Source organism: Falco punctatus (genome assembly GCF_963210335.1).
Source record: "Falco punctatus genome assembly, chromosome: 5".
In the NCBI taxonomy this organism is placed as follows: Eukaryota; Metazoa; Chordata; class Aves; order Falconiformes; family Falconidae; genus Falco; species Falco punctatus.
Window position 1 is genome coordinate 41,446,943 of NC_137584.1, and position 21,176 is coordinate 41,468,118.

General features: G+C 37.5%; 1 protein-coding gene across 2 annotated transcripts in view; it reads left to right on the forward strand.

Moving 5' to 3' along the window:
• The window catches only part of PRKN (parkin RBR E3 ubiquitin protein ligase), a 766,653-nt gene that overhangs the window by 89,929 nt on the left and 655,548 nt on the right, over positions 1–21,176 (forward strand). The gene's annotated exons all lie outside the window — the stretch shown is intronic.

A 21,176-nucleotide genomic window follows, 5' to 3' on the forward strand; every position in this document is an offset into this window, starting at 1 on the left:
CCTTGTTCACTGTCCCACCAGCATTTGGCGTGTTGTGTGTCAGACTTCCCACAGTTCAGCAGATATGAAAGACTCTGGGTCGTATGTTCATTAATCATGGTTTTCTCTCTGGAACCCATAGTGTAGTTTGAAATCTAGTTAATGTGATGGTAACTATTAAAGTCAAGCCACTCGATCACTTTACTCTTGTTATAAAATTGTTACAATTCTATACTATGCATGCGGAACACTCAAAATTCCTATTAATTTAATTGAAGTTTAATTGATGCTTGCAACAGTGTCTGGTGCCTGAAAGCTAAAAGCAGAGTTTACCTTTAAAATATTTTGGAAGTTAAAGCGTATAATTTTCTTACTAGAAAAAAAACACAACAGAGATTGCATTGCATAGAACATGGTAATATTTTTATATAATTTAGGAAATAAAAATAAAGTTGCCAAAATAATTTTTAAATGCTTACATTTACAGCAATATTGAATAGCAGACTACTGTCCTCTGTTTGAGCATGGTGTGGAGAAAAGCATTTTTAATGTTTTTGGAGTTGGGAGTTTTGGGACCTTTTCTTGGCTGTGATGCTGACTTATGTTCTGTAGTTCATGTGAGTCCTCTGTGCTTCTGCATTGGTAAAACGGGCAAACCTACAGTTAATTAGTATTTGCAAGATCCTTCAGCATCATTTGTGATCTCAATAGAGAACTGTGCTGGAAATTCTATTGAACACATATTCAGTATTTTTGGAAGTCTGGCCTTTTCGGCTTTATACCTAAAAGACGTATGTCTTTGCATATCAGACATGACTATTGCATTCAAAGAGCTTTTAAAAATCAAATCTGGAATTGATATTTAAGATGTACATTATACATAGAAATAACATGAGCTGCTAGATATATAAATAAGTCATGGCAGGGTAACACCTGCATTTTTTGAGAAGCAGCATTTAAACATGCAATTCATTACTATATCATAATGAATACGTACTAATCTCACTCATCCCATACTAGGAAATCCTGTCATATAAAACCTTTTCCTTAGAAGACGTGGGGAATATGTGAATTTATTTTGTGAATAAAACTCACGGCACTGAAAAGTTACATTTTAGGGCCATAAGTATTTAAGTACCAAACTGCTATTGCTTCATGTGGAAAACTCAGTGCACAGTGTACATGAAATGAAAGATTGTGAAAAATGTACTTCCCAGAATAGTATATGATGTGGAAATAAGGAATAAGGTTTTTATTTTTTCTCCTGCCCAGCAGCTGAGTGTCATTTTATGTTGAAATGACAATTTGTATGTCATGTTATTTTACCTACTTTGCAACACCACTGAAAACTTATTAGTTGTATTTTACCGTATTTGATCTCCCTGATTCTCAGTTTGTAATGTGTTTGTCTCTGAAAGACTGGTCTTCGTATTTTTTTTTTCTTATGATTCTTGAAAGTGAGGGAGTTTGGCACCAACATGATTTGATCTTTACAGTAAAAAAATATTCTTTTTGACCTCGATAAATGTTTTATTTAGTTTTGAGAATTCATCACAAAGAATTTCTAGTGTTTCGAGATCTTGTGTGTCCCATTGGCTTACATTTCCATTTCGGTGTACATTTTAGTGTAATCCTGCAATTTTCTTCTTTCTGTTCTTTCTGCAAACAGAACACTTCCAGGATCACACCTGATAGCTTCTTCAGAAAAGATTTTTTTGAAGTGCCTAAAGAGAAGAAAATGACTTCATTTTTATCTTGATTTGGAGCAACTAAGTGTAGATAGGAATTAAGAGTGGAAAGATTGTCAGAAAGATAAGCAAATGCTTTGAAAATTGTTAGTCACTGGTCTTATTTTTCAGGTTTTCCCGGTGAAATGAATGGTAGCCATGTAGACTGTATAATTGATAGAAAATTGAAACAAGTGTTTTTACTTGATTTTTGTTTGCTCTTTATCTTTATGATAACATCCTGTCACATAAAAGGGGTGTGTGTGAGATGATCCCCTTAGCCCCAGGTGTCTGGTCTGTCTGTCAGTGCCCCAGGAAAGCAGAGTCCCTTGTGCCCGACCAGTCTGTCAGTGTCCCGTTACAAGGACCCTTCACTGAACAGTCCCGCTGGGTCGGAGGGCAACTCGACGGCCTTGTTCAGGGAAACACCCCAACTGCATCAGGGGGACCCTCAGCGGGTCCTCCCGCTTTACCTGAATGTGTTACCCACCGCTGGCAGCTGCTAGCGCCCACAAAGGGCTAACAGTAACAGGTTACGGTTTTGTAAAACAGGTTACACTATTGTAAAAAGCATGACAAGATTTGTGATTGCTGGTAATAGGGACTGTCTGCAAAAACAAGCCTGAAGTGTTATAGAACCAAGCTGTATACAACCAAAACATTAATCACTAATAACAGCTGGCATGAGTTAGTTATTTAGCACACATAAAAATAAGTTCTTACCTAGTAGGTGTCCCTATGGGGGAGCAGACAGGTTCAGCCCATTGACTGATCCCAGCAGTTATGATGGAGTCTTCCCTATCTTCTCCCCTCATTTGTCCACTTTTTATACTTCATATACCATCACATATTCATTTATCATACACAGGATTGGTTACACGTTTTTCGCTTCTACTGCAAATCAGTACACTCAGATAGCGCTGCTGAAGTTCTCTGCTAACTGTGCATGCTGCTCAGGCGGGGTTTTGCCCTCTTCTGGGGGGGCTATTTAAGTCAGAGGTCATGATCTCCCACTACCACTACTGTCTTATTTTCGATTAACTTTCAGTTGATGTCAGCGGATTGCAACACCTTATCATCCTGTTTCCTCTCATAGCTAGAACTTTCCTTACTTGAAGGCTTCTTTCTGTGTAACTTAGATAATGGTGTCCTTTTCACCATCTGTCCTTTGTTTCTCATCCTCCCCAAGGCTGACTACCTTGATTAGAAGTCCCTTCATAACAACTTTAGAGAGTGAGTCAGCTTGACCTAACTTTGTGAACACTGAATCAGAGTTGGGTAATCTGGAGGTTTAGGCAACAATTCCCCCCCGCCTCCCCCTTTGGACTTATTTCAGTCCAGGACTAACCCATTTCCATCACATTCAGGTGGAGCTTGGGTGACTCTAGTCACACATATTGTTGTTACCGACTGGTATCACGTGCCCAGTGAGGTGCGGTAGTGCCTTGGAGGCAGGTAACTTTGGGCTGGAGGGGTGCGTTGCTATTACAGTGAGATCATTTCATCTGAGGAAAGTAATTTTGCCACAATGGCTGGCTCAGCCACGGACATCTCACAGATTCTTCATGTAACAACTGCTATACACCTTGTCAGCTGTGGGTGCCATCAGGTTCCCACCCCTGCAGGGAGCACAGCAGAGCCTGGCCGTGGGGTCTCCACTCCGCTCCACCCTCCGTCACTCCCACCAGCATGTGCTGAGCTGGCAGGGTGTGTTGCTTAGGGAGCTGTGGCGATGCAGATTCTGTGCATGCCAACCATCCTGAATGTAATAGCTATATCTTATCCTAAAAAAGCTTTCTGTAATATTATGCTTCTCTTAGTTCCCATTTTTCTCAAATACCCACCCCCACTCCCACCCAAGGTGATATCCCCGCACATCCCTTTGTAAATCTTGAGTTAAAGAAATTTCATAACAGAAAAAGTAGTTCATTTGCAAGGGAGCAGACTAAAAAAGTAACTGTTTTGCACGGGATGGCACTAACCTTTGAAAAAACTTTTTCTTATTTTGCCCTATGGAAGGCGTAAAATAATTGGATTGAAGAAACTTAATGTTTGATGTAAAAGGCTTGCTATTTTTATATTTGAAAATCTTGTGACATTTTCAAAGGGAAGTAGCATTTATTTTGTTACCAGTGTTTAAATTATGTCCTTTTAATATTCTCTAGGAGTCTGAGTAACAATAAGCTACATAAAAAAGTGATATTTTGCATCGTGATGACAGACATCTCAATAAAAGCATATTGGCTTTGCCATATGGACTTTGTCAATGCAATTTAATTTCAGGAGACTTTCTAGAAGTTGGATAGGATAGTGTCTACTTGGCATGAAATGCTATGTGGTAATGTTCCTTTATGCTATTTAAAGGTTGTCTTCATTTGTTAAAGAGGTATAATTGTTACATTTTAGAATGAACTATAGAGGGGTTTCCATTCTGATTAAGAAAGTGCAGTTTTTATACCTGAGAAGCAATTCAATCATTAGAAATGAGAGTTAAAAGACAATGCAGAACACAGGGAGTCAGACAAATATAAAAACATATAACAAACTGCATATTAATGTCATTATATTGATTCGATGGTATCCACAGTTTAGAAAGAATAAAAGAAAACTAAAGGCCAAGGAATCAAATAAAACTTATACAAGCTTTTTCAAAGAAGACACATGTGGGACCAAAGAAGCTAAATTAAAATTATCCAGTAGAGTTCAGCATATAAAAATCTAGAAAGAGAATTATTCATTTTCTGAAGTCAAGCAGTAGCCTGAAGCAAGAAATGAAAGTTTAGGTGAGTTATTAAGAGTAGGCACTTAATATCTGAGTAGTAGAATAGCTTACTGAGAGGAATGGTTCTACTACATAAATGTAGGCACTTAATAACAAGCTAGGAAAAGACAGTATTTGACATACATTAGTGATCTAGGACCTGATCCAGTGCTTATTGCAGTCATCATCTTCTCGGGTGCTCGATTAAATGTGCAGTGTATCAGAGCACATAAAGTACTACTTTCTGCTATGATTAAATAATACATATATTATTTAATGTTACAATTTTATTTATTTAATCTGCTGTAATTCAGATGTAAAATAGAGATCTAGGAGAGCATTGCTAAACAGGTCAGCATAGGCCTGAGCTCTGCTGAAGTCAATTGTGTTCAAATTAAATACCATCTTAAATGGCTGCTTAATTTGGATCTCAGTTTTGCCCAGTTAAAAATTTCATCTCTGTAACTATCTCTGCTATTGAACAGGGAATCCTTTTTCTAATTTTAGAAAGTATTCCTTTTTAGTTCAAGTTAGAAATGATAACTTGCATAAGACATTTCTAGATTGATGTGTAAGAATTTGGTGAAATTTGAATCACATCAACATCACCTCAATGCATCAATTGCTAATGTGCTGTTATTAACTATTTTCATTTTGCTTTATGCCTTATATAATGAAAGGGGAGATCACCAGAACTAATAGGTAGTTACAGTATTTAATTATGGTATTACCACGCTCACTTGCCTCCTAACCCCTTGCAAAGCTAAGGATGGTGCCATTTTCCAGTATAATGCCCTAGGATCAAATAGGAAAGCCAACATGGAAATGAGACGAGGGTCATCTGCTCAGGATTGTTAAGAAACAGCATCATGTTTATATTATCTTCAATGATATATATACACACACAGTTCTGCAAGTTACTCTTCTGCTGTGGTTGTGTCCTGTGCACACAGTATGAAGAATAACTTGGGCCAAATTATTTCATATTGTAATGACTGAAATGTGCCATTTATTTTAAAAGTTTTCCAGATCAGAATTGCCAGTCAGAAAGGTTCTACACTAGTAATTTTCCCAGAACACTTTGTTATACAGCAGGCAGTGCGTTGATGAGTAAGAATTGTCTGGGATCTGAAACAAGGAGTGTTATTTACCATAAGTCAGCTGATGTTATTGATTGCAATGTACACCTTAAACCACTTCCAAAGACACTGAAGTTAACCTGGCCAACTTACAATGAAATACGTTTCCGTTATCAGTCATAAATAAGGCATAATTTGAGAAGCTTTTTATGTAGTTTTTAAGTTCAGATTTATTTAGTCATTCATAACTGTCATTGCCTTCTTGAAGAGGACTTCTAGGAATGAATGTGAATGAGGACAGGGAAATGAAAAGGAGCTGTACCAATGTTAGTTGATTGTTGAAGTTTAGATGCAGCCACAGGTCACAGTATGGAATCTTCTCTCAGATGACCTAATTAAGGTCTTCTGTTTACTGGTTTTGTGTGGTTTTTTTCTTCTGCGAGATAACAAATATATGGCAACTGTCTTGAGATCCAGAAGAGAGACAAATCATTTCAGTTTTACCACAGTTGTGGCATCTCTTGTTGTATTTTGTCCAGGTAGTCTTCACAAACTGCTTGTTCAAGTAGGCTTCTGCCCAGTGGAATGCATAACATCCACCTGCTTGAATTTTTCCTCAGAAAGTAATGATTTAATGCCTTCCGATCTACAAATCTTCCAGGTTTCACTATACTTTAGGATTTATATGTGTTTGTATTTCTACTCCTCAATTAGAATTAGTCTGAAAATCAATGAACTCAAAAGTTTCTAGCAGGAAGGGCAAAAAATTGTTTTCATTTATTTCCATAAGCAATCAAACTAAACTGACATTTTTTAGATGTACTTGAATTATTCCTTTCATATTCCTGGTGCCTTATTTGCCTTCACGGTCTGGATTGTCTAGTTAATACCACTAATACAAAAGTACCCATAGCAGTGACCAATACTGGGTTTGTAATTTTTTCATCTTGATTTATAAAATCTGCAAGAAAAAACCCAGTGATTTTTTTTATTTGAAGTGATTGATTTGTCAGTATATTAAATCTTCAAGTCCTGACCAAGTCTGTTGTTGAACATTTTACAAAATACCTAAATCACCTAATCATAGAGCAGTGGTAAAACATGTTTGCATCATCTCCTCTGATAATTCTATATTTAGTATGTTGAAACTTTAACTACCAAAGTTCAGAAAAAGTTGAAAAAGTTAAATAGATTCCTGTGATAAAATAATCAGCAGCTCCATTCTGCTGTCAGTGATGTAGGCTTCTTTTATTTTTACTTTTCAACAACTTGTGGATGCAACTGGAAAAGAGAGTTCCATGTGCAGGGAAGAAACTGTTCTAGCAAGCTAAGGAAAAAAGATGCATGTAAAAGAACGTCACCCCTGTAAAGGTGGACAGTCTGGTGTCCCAAAGCTCCAGAATGGAGAGAGAGAGAGATGATCAATGTGACAAATAGTGGAAGGTGAAAACCATTCTCCAGAAAACTTATGAATAGAAATGCCACCTACTCAATCAGGCACTGAAATAGCAAACGGTAATGATTTGAAGGTTTTATAGTTTCCTTTCCTAATTTTAGAGGATTGTTTACATAATTGATTTCTGTGTTGACTTAAATAAAGGAATTTTTCTCACAGAGTTCATAGATCTTGACACATGCTGTGAAGGATAATGGTTAAGAATGGTTTCCCTGTAGAAAGGGAGGTAATAGAGGGATTTGGAGTGACAAAACATTACTGAACCAACATATCAATCTTAAAAATAATTGTTGAAGCTGGCAAGTATGTTTGGGCTTTGAGATGTCCAGACTTTAATCCGCAGTCATTAGTAACTGTAAAGTGATACAAAGGAGATAAAGTATACAGGAAAAAGGCGGCGGGGGGGGGGGGGGGGGGGGCAGGGGAGGTTGAAAAGAAAATCTGTCAATTACTCAGCAAGTGAAAAAAAAAGTGTTTGGAGTTCCATGATCACTGAGCTATATTAACTTATATGAGCATGGTTGTTGGGTTTGAGGGGAAGGAGATTGGAGGACAAAGCTATTGGCTCTGTTAAGACTGATGAATTAGTTCAGTTACTTCAGCTGGAATTAAAATAGAAAGCCCTTTTACTGCTTCTGGGCTGGTAAATGGGAAAGTGAAGTAATTGAACTGAGAGTAATTTCAAATACTGAATGGCAGCATGTGAAAAAAGACACCAAGTAAAGTGTTGGGGTGCCTTACATAGTTGTTCATGCTTTTCCTTTAATACTCTCAACCAATGCAGAAAGTCAAATTCTGCTTTCCTCGTACACACGGATCCCATGCTGTTTGGCTGTGATCTTATTTTATGTAGTCCTGCAGATCCATTGGTTTTAGTGGAATTTCTCTTTTTCTGATTCTCTGGAGTATTTGTACTGACCATAAAACTTCTCTTTATGATGGTACAAATACAGCTTTATGGAGAATTCAATAGTTGTTAATAGCACTGATTGTTAACTTTTAAGTTGTCTGTTGGAGAAGGCATTTTTATTTCTTGGAAATCATCAGTTTTTTTCAGAGGCGGTACTATTTTGTATTCAAAATGATAGCAAGAAGATTAATTTTGGTACTAATGGAACAGAGTTGGATATCATTAGCTGGAATCATGCACATAGTATGCACTCATTATACCTCCAATAAGTTTTTTCCAAATGGCTCCCTGAAGACTTGTCTGTATGGAAATATTACTTCAGAGTAACTTGAATGCGTTCAACTTGTATTACCTGGCAAGCACTCACATCTTTTTAAAAAGTGAGTTATTTTGTGCCCTGGTAGGTAGTCTTTGGAACAGCATGCCTCCTATAGTGAATTTGTGTCCTTAAGATTTCCTGGCAGTCCCCCAAATATCTTGCTTTGCACCATGACTGGTGTGTCTGTGTATCTATGTGTATTGAGGACAGCTTGACCAGATGTCACTTCATTCAAATGCTGGCAGTCATGCAAGCGTTCATTTATCAGTACTAGTAAGTTCATATTCCTCTTATAACAACTGGGCCTTTAGTGAAATCCTTTTTGGATCACTGCACAGCTTGAGAATACTATCCTTTTGCAAAACAGCTGGTAAAATAGGAGGTACATTTTTGCCTCGAGAAGGGTCACTAGCATGTAAATGTTCAGAATACAAGTTAGTACATAAGGAAGAGCAGCTGTTCCTGGAACTGGAATAAATCATAACTCAGAGTGAAAGATGTAATTATACAGAATGCTGATTTATTTGTTCATCTGCTAAGAAATTAGCCTGGCAACATTTTTCTGTAGATCTTCCAGGTGTCATAGTTAAAACATCCAGAGCACTGGTAAAAATTTGTATTACTGTTGTGGGTTAACTCCAGCTGGCAACTAAGCACCACCCAGCCACTTGCTCACTCCCCCCTGGTGTGATGAGGAGAGAATCAGAAGGGAAAAGTGAGAAAACTTGTGGGTTGAGATAAAGACAGTTTAATAGGTAAAGCAAAACCCATGCGTGCAACACAAGCAAATCAAAACCAGGAATTTATTCACCACTTCCCATCAGCAGGCAGGGGTTCAGCCATCCCCAGAGATGGGGCTCTATCACCCGTAACCGTTACGCCATCAGTCCAAACATCCTCCCTCCCTTCTTCTTCCCCCAGTTTTCTGTTGCTGAGCATGATGCTATATGGCAGGGGTCCTCAAACTACAGCCCGTGGGCTGGATATGGCCCCCCAGGGTCCTCAATCCAGACCCCGGCATTTACAGAACCGCTGGGGGTTGGGGGGGGGGGGGGGGGGGGGGGGAACCAAGCAGCTGCAGATGACCTCCTGCTGCTTCATCCGTGCGCCGGCCCCCTGGTTAAAAAGTTTGAGGACCCCTGCTATATGGTATGGAATATCCCTTGGGTCAGTTGGGATCAGCTGTCCTGGCTGTGTCCCCTCCCAGCTTCTTGTGCCCCACCCCAGCCTCCTCGCTGGTGGGGTGGGAGGCAGAAAAGTCCTTGGCTCTGTGTGAGCCCTGCTCAGCAGTAACAAAACCATCTCAGCATTATTGACACTGTTTCCAGCACAAATCCGAAAGATAGCCTCATACCAGCTACCGTGATGAAAACTAACTCTGTCCTAGCCAAAACCAGCACAATTACCCAGCTATGCTTTCTTTGGACATCAAGCTGAAGGGATTGGCTGTGTGGCCAAGCACTGTGTAACCTATGACAATACTAAATCTTCAGAATTAATATATATGTAAAAAAATAAATACTCAAAGTGTCAATGTGAAACCACTGAAGGAGTTTTCCTGCATTCGTAATTTATATTGAATGGTATGGGGGTGTGGGGAAGAGGGGAGAAAAATAAGTCAATAGTATGGAGTTGCATCAGCAGTTTAAATAGCAGTTTTTTTCCTAAACCAGTTTAGTTTTGACTGAAATGAGTAGTGAAGTGGCCAGTCAGCTGTTGAATGGAAGGTCAGATAAGATCATCAGGATGTCCTTTCTGATAGGTGGAACAGTACAACCCCTGGGGATGGACTGAGAACAATTATTTCTTCAGTACTCACAGGAAAAGGAATAATCTCCTTCACTAGGACACCTTATGCTATGTGAGAACACTGAAACCAATTATGTCAACTATACAGAGTGAAAATCTCCGGTGTGGGTGGTAAGACTCTGGATCGGGTTGCTCAGAGAGGTGAAATCTCCAGCCATGGTCAAAGCCCCAGGCAAGCTGCTCAGGCTTTGAAGTCAGCTCTGCTTTGAGGTGGGAGTTTTTACTGTGTGACCTGTGAAGGTCATGTGCAAACTGAATTATGCTGTGAGTCGATGGTTCTGTATTGTTAGGGTCAGTTACCAAGTGGTTAGAAGATTTCCTGATTTTCCTTCTTGGACCTGATTGAAAGGCAAATGAGAGCACCAAAAAGGGCAGGTGGCCAGGGCTGGGGAAATCTGATTCCTGCTCATGGACAGGTTAGCAGCGAGTAAGTGGAATAATAATGTTACTGAAGAGGAAATCTGTTCATATGTTCTGCTGTCTTTAGTCTCAGGGAGAAAAAAACCCCAAACCTTCCTGAAGTAGTTCCAAATAAATGAATAAAAGCCTCGAATATTTTGTGCTCTAAAGTACATGAGACTGTAGTATGATACTAAACCAATTAGCACTTCTGTATCTGCCATTCAAAGGAAGTTTCTTTGAAGAGCTACTGACCTGCCCTATCACCTATTGTCAGTTGTGGTTATACCCTGAGGTCTTTTGATCTAGAATTTTTATAATAGCAGTACTGAAGGTGAGAGTTACCAGAACAAGGAGAGTATTTATTATTTCATTGTGGAATTAAACATGACGAAGAAGACAGAGATGAGAATATACCACTTTGTCCCTTATTTCAACAGAAACCATCTGTGAAAATTCCACTGCAGAATTATTGGTATTTTGGCTTGTAGAAAGGACTTCATTATTCAGTATACACTTTTTTTCCCCCAACTTTTTTAGCTACTTCCTCTCACTATTGAATTCATTATAATTTTTTTTTTCTTCTAGCCTGGAAAAACTCTTAGAAGTGCCACTTGTCTGAATTACACAAATGTAATGGATAAAAATGCAATTTCTAGGAAGGGGAAAAAGGTCATACCAAATCAGTGCTTTAGTAGTTATTAGTACTTGACAATTACATTAACAGTTTCAATTATACAGAAATCTTGACAGTGTCTATAGTGATACATTTCATTTCAGATATTGATATGGTGTTGCATTACAACACTTAAAGGCTAACTGATTGAAGTGTGTCAGTGAGTAACTTTAATGCTTACTGATTACTCTGTAAAAGAAATCAAAAGTAATATACGAGCAGGTGTCTAGATAGTTGAGTTACTGTATTAATCACAAATATAGGCCTTGCACTAAAAACCAATGCTATTTCTCAAAGAATTTCTTTTTATTTGTTTGGTCTCGGGGAATTGTTTGGAAGATTGAGCTGTTCACCGTAGCATGTAAAAGATCTGATGGAATAAAAACTGTCATATAAATGGTAGTTCCACATAAACTAAATTTCAGGAATGTAGGGATGCAACATTAGAATTATCATGAGTTATTTAATTGATATGTGAACTATGAAAGCTTGTCTAACTTGTAAATATAACACATAAGTAGATGCAGCTAAAACCATGCACATGTCCTTAATTACAGCATTTCCTGTGTGAATGTTGAAATATGTCACCTTAATGTTGCGGGGACTCCTCATCTATAGGTTCAGGAAGGGCTCTACTGGTCTAATCATCCACTGGAATGTATCTGCTAGCATGATGCCCAGCCATACACTCTAGATGATCTAGCTAGAGGCAGAACCAAGGGAGTCAGACCAGTGATACTGCAGACAGCTCCCTTAGTTTTTCTTAGAAATCTGCCTCTTCTTTAAAAAAAAAAGCAAAAAACTTTACTATCCAGTTTTTCAGTCTGTGACCAAAGTGCAGAGTCTGTATTTAGAGTTTAGAGCCAGTTAGGGTCCCTCCTGTGTTAAGAATAAAAAATGTCAGTGGAAGAGGGCTCCTGGCTTGCAGGGGTGGGAGCTGTGGACCTTGTCAGGTGCTTCAGACGGATGTTCATTCCCACTTGTCTTGGAAAGCAGATGGCAGTCCTCAACTTCTACACATGTACGTTCTACTGTTGGCCTAACGTGTGAGACATCTTTTTTTAAGCATGAGTGGTTTTAGAAGTTGTTCTGCTGACTTGACAATTACTGGATTAACTTAAATTGCATACTGTAAGAAATACATCTTGCCTTTGTCTTGACAAAGAAAAAAAGAAATTCCTTTAAAGAGAAAGGATGTAATGATAAGGCATTCATAAGAGAAGAGTCATTGCTCTGAATCCTGAGATGCATTAGAGTAAATGGTTATGTGGACAACCATTTAAAATGCATAGATCTTAATACCAGCTTGGGACCATTAGGAGTCATCAGGTTTGACCTGTTGAGCATATGTCAGAGAATGATGCTTACTAATTTCTGGTTTATGCCCAAACCTTCTTTTTGGACTATAGCATCTCTTCAAGAAAGATGTCTGGTCACAATTTAAGGGCTTCAAATCATGGAGTATCCTTTGTGTACCTGGGTAGATTATTTCAGTGGTTAATTGTCTGTGGCAGGAAAAAAAAAAAAAAAGAAACAAAAAATGTTATATTAATGTTAATTCCAGTCTCCATTTATTCTCAGTTAAGTCAATTTTCATCTTTTCATGGATTAAAAAAAAACAAACAAAGGACAAACAAAAAACCCCCCACAAACCAGCACCTAGTTTTGTTGTCTCATTACAATGGAGGTTATTTCTAATTTTTAATCATTCACGTAGCTTATTTTCTCCATATTTTTTTAGTATCATTTTTAAAGTAATGACAGCAGAAAAAATTATGGCATCCCAGCATTGATCTTTCTTATTTTATATACTGCAGTTATAAACTGGAAATAGAGGGGGTTATATTCACCTGCTTATATGTTCAAGATGGAAATATTAATTCCACACCTTGACAGATTGGCTTGAAACTGAACAATTACTCAGAGCTGCAGTTAACTGAATGGTATTTTTCCTCTGGTTTCTTATGTAATGCTAAATGCCCCCCTAAGGAAGAGTACTCCAGGGTATGATGAATCGTGATTTGAAGCCATCAGTTAACCGGTTATATATATTGTATAAATTGTAATTTTCTTTTGAGTACTTTGTATTGTTAAGATAGGTTTATGTAGGATAAATACATTTTCATAATGGTGTGTTAAAAAATGGAAAGTGGAGTACCAACTGACAGTGCTTAGCATTAGATTCTCCTGTGCTTATTTTCAGATTTTTATAGCAATATTACTCATTTTAAATCTCTGCTCTGTTAAAGATGAACCATTCTCCCTAATGAATCAAAAATGTTAAGGCTCTCATACTATTATCTTTTTTGCCTTTTTACTGTTTCTGAATCTCACTAGAAAACTTGTTTCATTCCTTTTTATGTCATAAATCTTGTTCAAAGTGTAGCAAAAGATATCTTTAAGACCTGTTACATTGTGCATCCTCTTAGCAGTCTTTGCGCAGCAGGCTGCAAAATAATGGGTCTGTTTTTCCTTTTGCTCTTGTACAATTCTCTTGAACTTCATAGCTTCACATTTTTACCTCTTTGAATTTTGATTAATTCCAATGTTTTGTAAAACAGAAATCTAACAGTTTCATGTATAAACAACAGCATGCAATTATTCCAGGATGAAATCCTGAAAGTTTCTTCTTTATTTAATATTACTGTATAGTATCCATTTCTAGATACTTAGTTTATTTGGCTGAATACTATTTATGATGGTGAGGGCTGCAGGCTCTTGGGTGTATGTCTCATCCAAAACAAAGTCACTTTGCACTAAAAATAATGGTCAGACACTAATTTTGCACCACTTGTGAAGCATCAACCTTAACAAGGTTTTATCAGAATTGGGTCATCTTCTTCTGAAAATGGTTTCATCTGAACACAGATCAGACCAAATCATACGAGGCTGATGAATTTGTTCTCCAGAATACCAAACTCTTGGTCGTCTTCATGGAAACCCATGATTCCCACTGGTTTTAGGAACATGGGATAGAGATGTGCAACTGAGAGGATGAATTAATAAAATAATAATATGAAAAGACTTACAGAATGTTTATCTTCTTTTTTTACATTTGCCCTTATGTTAAGAGAGTTAAAACCACAGATCAGTTTTGACTAAGTGGCTTTAATCTACCAGCCCCACTACTATACTTTTTCTTGCAGCATTGGGAATGGTGAATTATCCATAAAATAATGAATACCAGAGGAAAGCTTAGGTATGAAGGGCAATCTAGCCTCCCCCCCCCCTTGAAATCAATTGCAGGTCAAAGGGTGAAAATGATAGCATATTAATGTGATCACATCTGATTTTTTTTTTATATCTTCCGAGTACGTTGTCCCATGATACTTCTAGGCTTTTGTTGTAAAAACTGGCATTCTGAAATTTGTCTCTCAGAAGCTTCAACGTACAGGTTATATCAGTGGGATCAATGTTTTTTATTTACACCTGATTTGTTCAGCTCTGATTTCCCTTTTCATACTCTATCTAGAAAGACACCATGTAAATAAAAGCTGCAGCGTAGGCCAAAGATGCACTTTTAAGTAATTGGATGTTGCATTCTAGTGTCCCTCGGTTTCTTTTTTACTGATGGTTCTGCTTAGAATTGAGCCAATCTGTCTTCATATTTCCTCTTCTCTACCATTATAATTGATCTGGCAGTTTGCCACACTTAGACCCAGACAGTAATCACTTGGCATAGAGGATATTCTGCCTCCCTAATTTGACTGACAGAATAAATCCTGTTTTTCAGCTGCTGTCATGTGGTTTTTATCAGTAAATAACACACATTTTGCAATGGCATGTGTACATTGAGATAGACAGCTATGTCTTTTTAATGTGCCTACCCAGCAGCGGAGGAGGAGTCATGAAAAGCAATCATGTTTTCATCAGCTCTACTGTAAGAGTGCAAACCTTGAAAGGTATTTTTAGGGAAAAAAAATAACAACCCCCAAAAAGTAAAGCTTGAAGACATCTGTTAAGTTTTCTTTTAGAGGAAGTCATGTGTGTGTTACACCAACTAACAAGCTGAGGAAAAAGGGCTTTACACATACAAGCTGTTTCCCTGTATAAAACATTGCAGATTTTTTTTTTAATATATTCCATACTATAATGCAGATGCAATCGCTGAAAGGCATTGCTAGCTTTGGGAAATGTATCTGTGCATGTATGAATAATTTATCTTTTGTAGTAGTAAAGCTAATATTGTGCCTTGTTCAAGTTGCCCCCAGTTGCAGTTTACCTGGGAGAGGACGAATTATTCGGATGGCATGCATACTGTTTTCAATTATATTTAAAGAAATAATTGTTTGGTAATGAATAATCTGCTGTCAATAAAAAATAGTCCCCACTGCTAACAACATTATGCTAACTGGTATCACTGTATGCACAAAGATCTAGAAGCTCAAAGTGAACATCATCAACACTGTTTGGGAATTAGTACTGCAAAAAATCAAACAAAGGCAAGACAGTTCTTATATGATTGCATGTGAAACCATCTTCTCACCATCAATTTAGTTTAAAGCAAACCCAAATAAATCATTGAAGTAGTAGAAATAGGTATGTTCCAGAAACCAATGAATCATGAAAATGCATATATTTTTCACTGAATGTGAAACGTTTGGATGTGCCAAGAGTAAAATATGAAATTAGTCCCATGCTTTAGGGCATCAAAAAAAAAGCCTTCTGAACCTATTGGAGTCAGAGGGGGCTACTGAATTTACTGGATTTTTGTTATGGTCCCTTAAAGCTAGTTTTACGTCTAAGCTATAGTTTTCAACCTAAATGCCACATTTAAATTTAGCCTTAAATTTGCAGTATGTTTATCAATGAAGGCTAGGCCCGAAGTTTTATTAAGAATGGTTTATTCATATTGCAGACTTGCAGACTGATCACTCTGTTTCTGTCTTCTGTACTCATTCATGTGAGCCTTTTGGAACAGGAGTTCTGTTGGATGCGTCTGCCGTGGGGCATGACCCTTCTCAGGGGTATTTTAGACACTCAGGTAGATTGCCATAGGAATGTTTAATATCTGAAGAGGTAATATGCTGTTTCTCCATTAAATAAAGAGCTACTATAAAAAGCTGGACTGTGGGAAATGGAAGGGAGAAGGAAGCCAGACACATTCACAGTGATTGTTTTGCTAAGAATATGGGATGGTACCATTTTGTACCTGTTGGATTTTTTCTGGGAAATGCAACTCCTTTATTTTCTGTGTGGTTTTTGGCAGGTGGGTTGGTTGGTATTTAGATGAAAAGAACAAAAGATTGCTGTATCTGAGCTTAGAAGTTATGAATGTTTGAACATTGTAGGATACTTTGTGAATGATGAATGAGAAGTTCATACAGTGATTGGATAATGAGAGAGAAGACTGAGTGATAGATGTTTTCAAGACTTTGAGATAGAGAATTAGTTTCTCAGTTTAAGGTTGGGTATGGTTTGAATTACTTTGGAGTCTGTGTCTTCAATCTTAGTCATTAAGAATAAGACAAACTATTTGGTGAAAAAGTGTGTGTAATGCCAGCAGGAAGGTTACTAACTTTTTTGTTTTACCCATTTTTGGATTTTCCTCCAGTAAAATATAGTTGCTTTGCACTCTGAGACAAGTCTAAGGTATGCATTAAGATACATTAATTACATAATTACTTTTTGCAGAGCATACCATTGTTCTGATACTGGTGTGTAGCACCTGAGCAGTCAGGTGCACTTGATGTGCATCTTGGTCCCTGAAAATCCTGCTAAAGTTATCAGTGAGCAAAAGAGGATAAAACCAGAATCTCCAGTACGAGGTGGGATTCTCTACCTTTAGGAAGTCCCTAATGGAATTGTTTTCTCAGCATTACCAAACTATTGGACAACTATCAGCTTCCTTTTCCAGAGGGAAACAATCAAGCAGGATATGCTTGCATTTAGCCAGACCTTCTCCAGTAATTATGAAACTAAAATTTAGTCTGACACTAATCAAGTAGTATGTCCCCTTATTCTGTCCGTTTCTTCTCACAGGTGGGGTGAGGAGGAATGTAAACATGTTGTTTAAATATGCTATATTGCTATACAAAAGTGGTCTGGAGCAAACACCAGAAAGTAACAAACTACATTCCCTTACCTAAACCCAGAATCAGTTACACATAATAATTGAAACAGCCTATGGATTTGACAGTCACCTGCAGCTTTGATCCAACAATCCAAACTGAGATATGACGTTTGTTAGATTTTGTATAATTTGAACGTACAGAAATCCAGCTAAATGCAAATACTTTGTTTTGTAGAAAGAACACAGGAGACCTTCACTTAATTTTTATAACTTTACACTTGTGGAATTTTTTCTAAGGAACCCAAGAATAATTAGATTTCTGAAAGTGCCAGATGTCTAAAATAGTAGTGATTTTGCAAAATTTTACCCTACCTTTTTGAAGTTTTAGATCATTACACAGGATAGATATAATGATGATACAGGCAAATGTCAAGAGCTGTACAGCTGTATTATCACCAGGAAAGGCATTGCTTCCATAGAAGCAGTGAGTACTACTGGAAGTTCATAAGTCCTCAGGGAAACCTTTGTATTCAACTCTTCTGCTATTCGTCTGTGTGGTAGTTTTAAATTACTAAAAGAAATACATCAAAAGAACCACCAAAAATAATAAAAAATAACCCTTAATATGTTTATTCCTTATGTATTGATCATGGGTTACGCTGCTTGGTTTGTATACTGGTGGTAAGCATCTATACAGGACTTTTTGTAGTGTTGTCCATACTTGGCAATCATGGATAAATACTTTATCAAAAAGAAAAGCTATCAAATTAATATTCTCTCAATTTCCTATCATACAGCTAAAATTTTTGGCTTTACTCAGAAATAATTTGTTTGTTTTTGAATTAAAATATTTGAGTATATTTTTTTGGGTTATGTAATTTTCTTTTAAGGAAAACCAGTGAGTGAGACACATTGATTTGTTAATCTGTTCAAGGGTGTCATCGTTTATCTAAGCCTTAATGTTTAGTCTGAAAAACTGTATTCCTCTGAGAAAATAGCATTCCAAAAGTTGCAAGGTTACTTTTCAGGCACTCAGCTCAGTTGATAACTGAGAACATCACAATGTGAGATTTTTCTTCAGTGCCTTCTGTGTAGAAGATTGTATTTACTATACCATTGAAAAAAATTGTTACACACTATTGTATGTCTTTCTTTGCCCTCAAGAAACACATAAATTATAGTAAAAATTACAAAAAGAATTCAGAAGGTTTTAGCTAGAGCTATTCCTCTTGTGTCACATCAAATGTGTTTTCCATCATGAATTATTATAGCAGGTTATATTTCCACTTTCTTTTTTTGGATTTGTGTCTGATGTCATAAGCTGTAAAAGAAAGCAGGCTACAAAAGGCATCTATGCGCTTTTTTTTTTAATGGCAATTTACAGGAAAGAGTTTCTCCCTTTCAAGGTTATCTGCACAAAGAAAAAAAATTCTTTGATCAAAATAAGCATTCTTCGTAAATCCCAGATAAAGGAAATAATTTTGTTTACCAGAAGCTAGCTTGCATGTTCTAGTTTCTTATACTGAGGTACAATTAGAACATAAAAGTAATGGACGGTGGAGACAGAAATGGTGGTTGTTATAGATAAGTTTGAAACATAAAGCACATTGACTTAACTGTATTAAAATGCTGCTCTTATATACACTAGCATTGAATGAGTAGCATATTCTTATTCCAAGAATACCATTACCAGAGGATATTCCTAAATGTCCTTCATATTGCAGGTTAGAATCATGTCAGTAGCTTTGACCAGAAAATGTAACTTATCTTGTGAAAGTTTGGGAACTGACGTTTACAATAAGATCTTCTGATTGTCTGAAGTGAGGCCAAGAAGACTGTCTGGGGTACAACATGCTGCACATTACATTTCCATCTCCCTCAAAGCAGAGGAAAGTATCCCTTATGAGAAGACTTAGTAAATACTGCAAAACAAAGTTATTATTTACATTCATTTCAGAGCTAATAAGATTGACATCTAAAAAGGTGATGTATTTTTTATTTATTTATTTATTTTAATCTGTTAGGTATGAAAAAGCCTAGATGACATTTCTACTGTCCTGGCTAGAAGTGAATATTTTGTGCTTTTAGAGAAACTGCACACTCCTGAAAATATATGGAAATACGTATTGAATGACACTATTTTGAATAACCTCCCCCTAGATTTTCCATATGATCTAGTAGGTTTTGGAGTTGTAGCTGTCAGAAGTGGGTACAAAGAATTGGCTATATCACTTGTCCTAACTGTTGTTAACTGTTCTACAGATGGACTAAATACAGGGGAAAAAACTGTCATGAGTGTTTACGAATGCATGAAATATGTTAAGTTCCCACATGAGTAAAACCACTTCTTAGCAGAGGATGTCGTATACATTCCACAATAAAGATTAGGCATTTTTCCTGTTTTCATTTGAACTGTACATTCAAGGATGCTGAGCTGGTAGTTTCTTAGTTTAATCTAGTTCCTATATAAATCCATTTGAAACAATCTGAGAAGCAGATGGTGGGACTTGGATTACTGACCTAACTTTTATAACCTCAGTTGGTTGTCTCATCTGGGACAGAAGAAAGGGAGGTGGGAGCAACCAGTCATGCTGGACGTATACTCTGTGCCATTAACAAACTTCAGTTTTCAAAGGGCTAGAGAGCTTATAACAAAACCTGCCATAGCTGTGAAATAAAAATAGAATGTAAAAAAGGTTGAGGATGGAGCTGGGAAGGCAAGTGAGGATGCGTTGGTAGTGCCCCACAGGCGTGGCTACGGCAGAGCTCAGGCACGGCCAGCGCACCTCTGAGGGCATGTGGGCAGACGGGACTTCGCACAGCTCTCACACAGCTGTCTGGTTTTGTGTTAGCTTCCCTTATACTGACTTTTTGGCTGTTAAACTGGAGTTCCAAGTTTTGTTTTACAGATGCATGTGGCTTATAGGAGCTTTATGTTAGATGTCTGCAGTATCTTTGGGATGGTGTGCTTGAAATCCTTGATCTGCATTTCTGCTGGGCATTCTGCTCCTTCTGGAAATCCTATCACATGGCTAAGGGCACTGTAATGAGAGCAAAGACTTTTTAAGACATGAAATACGGTTATTTCTAAGACACATTTCCTTCTTTTCTGACAGATTTGGAGCTACCTGTACTTATTTACAAATGGTGCATCTTGACTGGGCTACTGCAGTGCTACAGTGTTAATCCAGTGGTAGTATTGGTAGGAAATGTATCACCAGGACTTAAGACATGGCCAATACGTCACGTTCCAAACATAAAAAGAATATTGCTGGATCTGTCTGCTGTGAAGTACTGACTTGGTCCATCAGCTAGTTTGCTGAACAGTTTTCTGTTGGAATATTGCTAATGTTTGAGATGGTAATAATACAGTAACTTGGATTGTATGGAAAAATGCATAATGTGTCTGAGGGAGGAGGTCAGGATATTACAGTGGCTTTGAGGCAAAAAAATTCTAGAGACACAGCAATCCCCTATCAGAGGTCTGGGTAAAATATGCCTTCCTCTATTTTTAGGTAAAGCAGGTTGTACATATTTATGCTTTACTGTTTTTCTTTTGGGTTTGGTTGGTTTTTTTGTTGGTGGGTGTGGTTTTTGTTTTGTTTTTCTATGTTGTATTACTCTATTTGAGGAAACAATGTTTTAGTGGTTTATCACCATTCCCCAATAAAGGAGCTGCAGGTCCCAAGTCCAGCAGGATGTATGAGTGAAGAAGTTTCTACACAAGCTATTCTAGCCTATGAAGTTGATTGTGGGATTCAGGACTTTAAGCCAGAACTGCAAACACCAGAAGGTTGACAGTAACAAATACCGGCAAGCCAGGATGTAGCTGGCTGTGAATGGCAAGAACTGCCATCTATGACTAGGCTTATACATCCTTGCATGCCTGGTAGCTCACTGTTGACAGGTGTATTAAAAACAGGAAAATATTTGCCAGCTTCAGCATTGTACAGTGTCAATAATACTATCACCTTTTCTGATTGCAAGGCACATTTCTTTATGCCTCAAAGAACAAATTAACTCCATTCAGTTTTCCTGTAATCTTTAA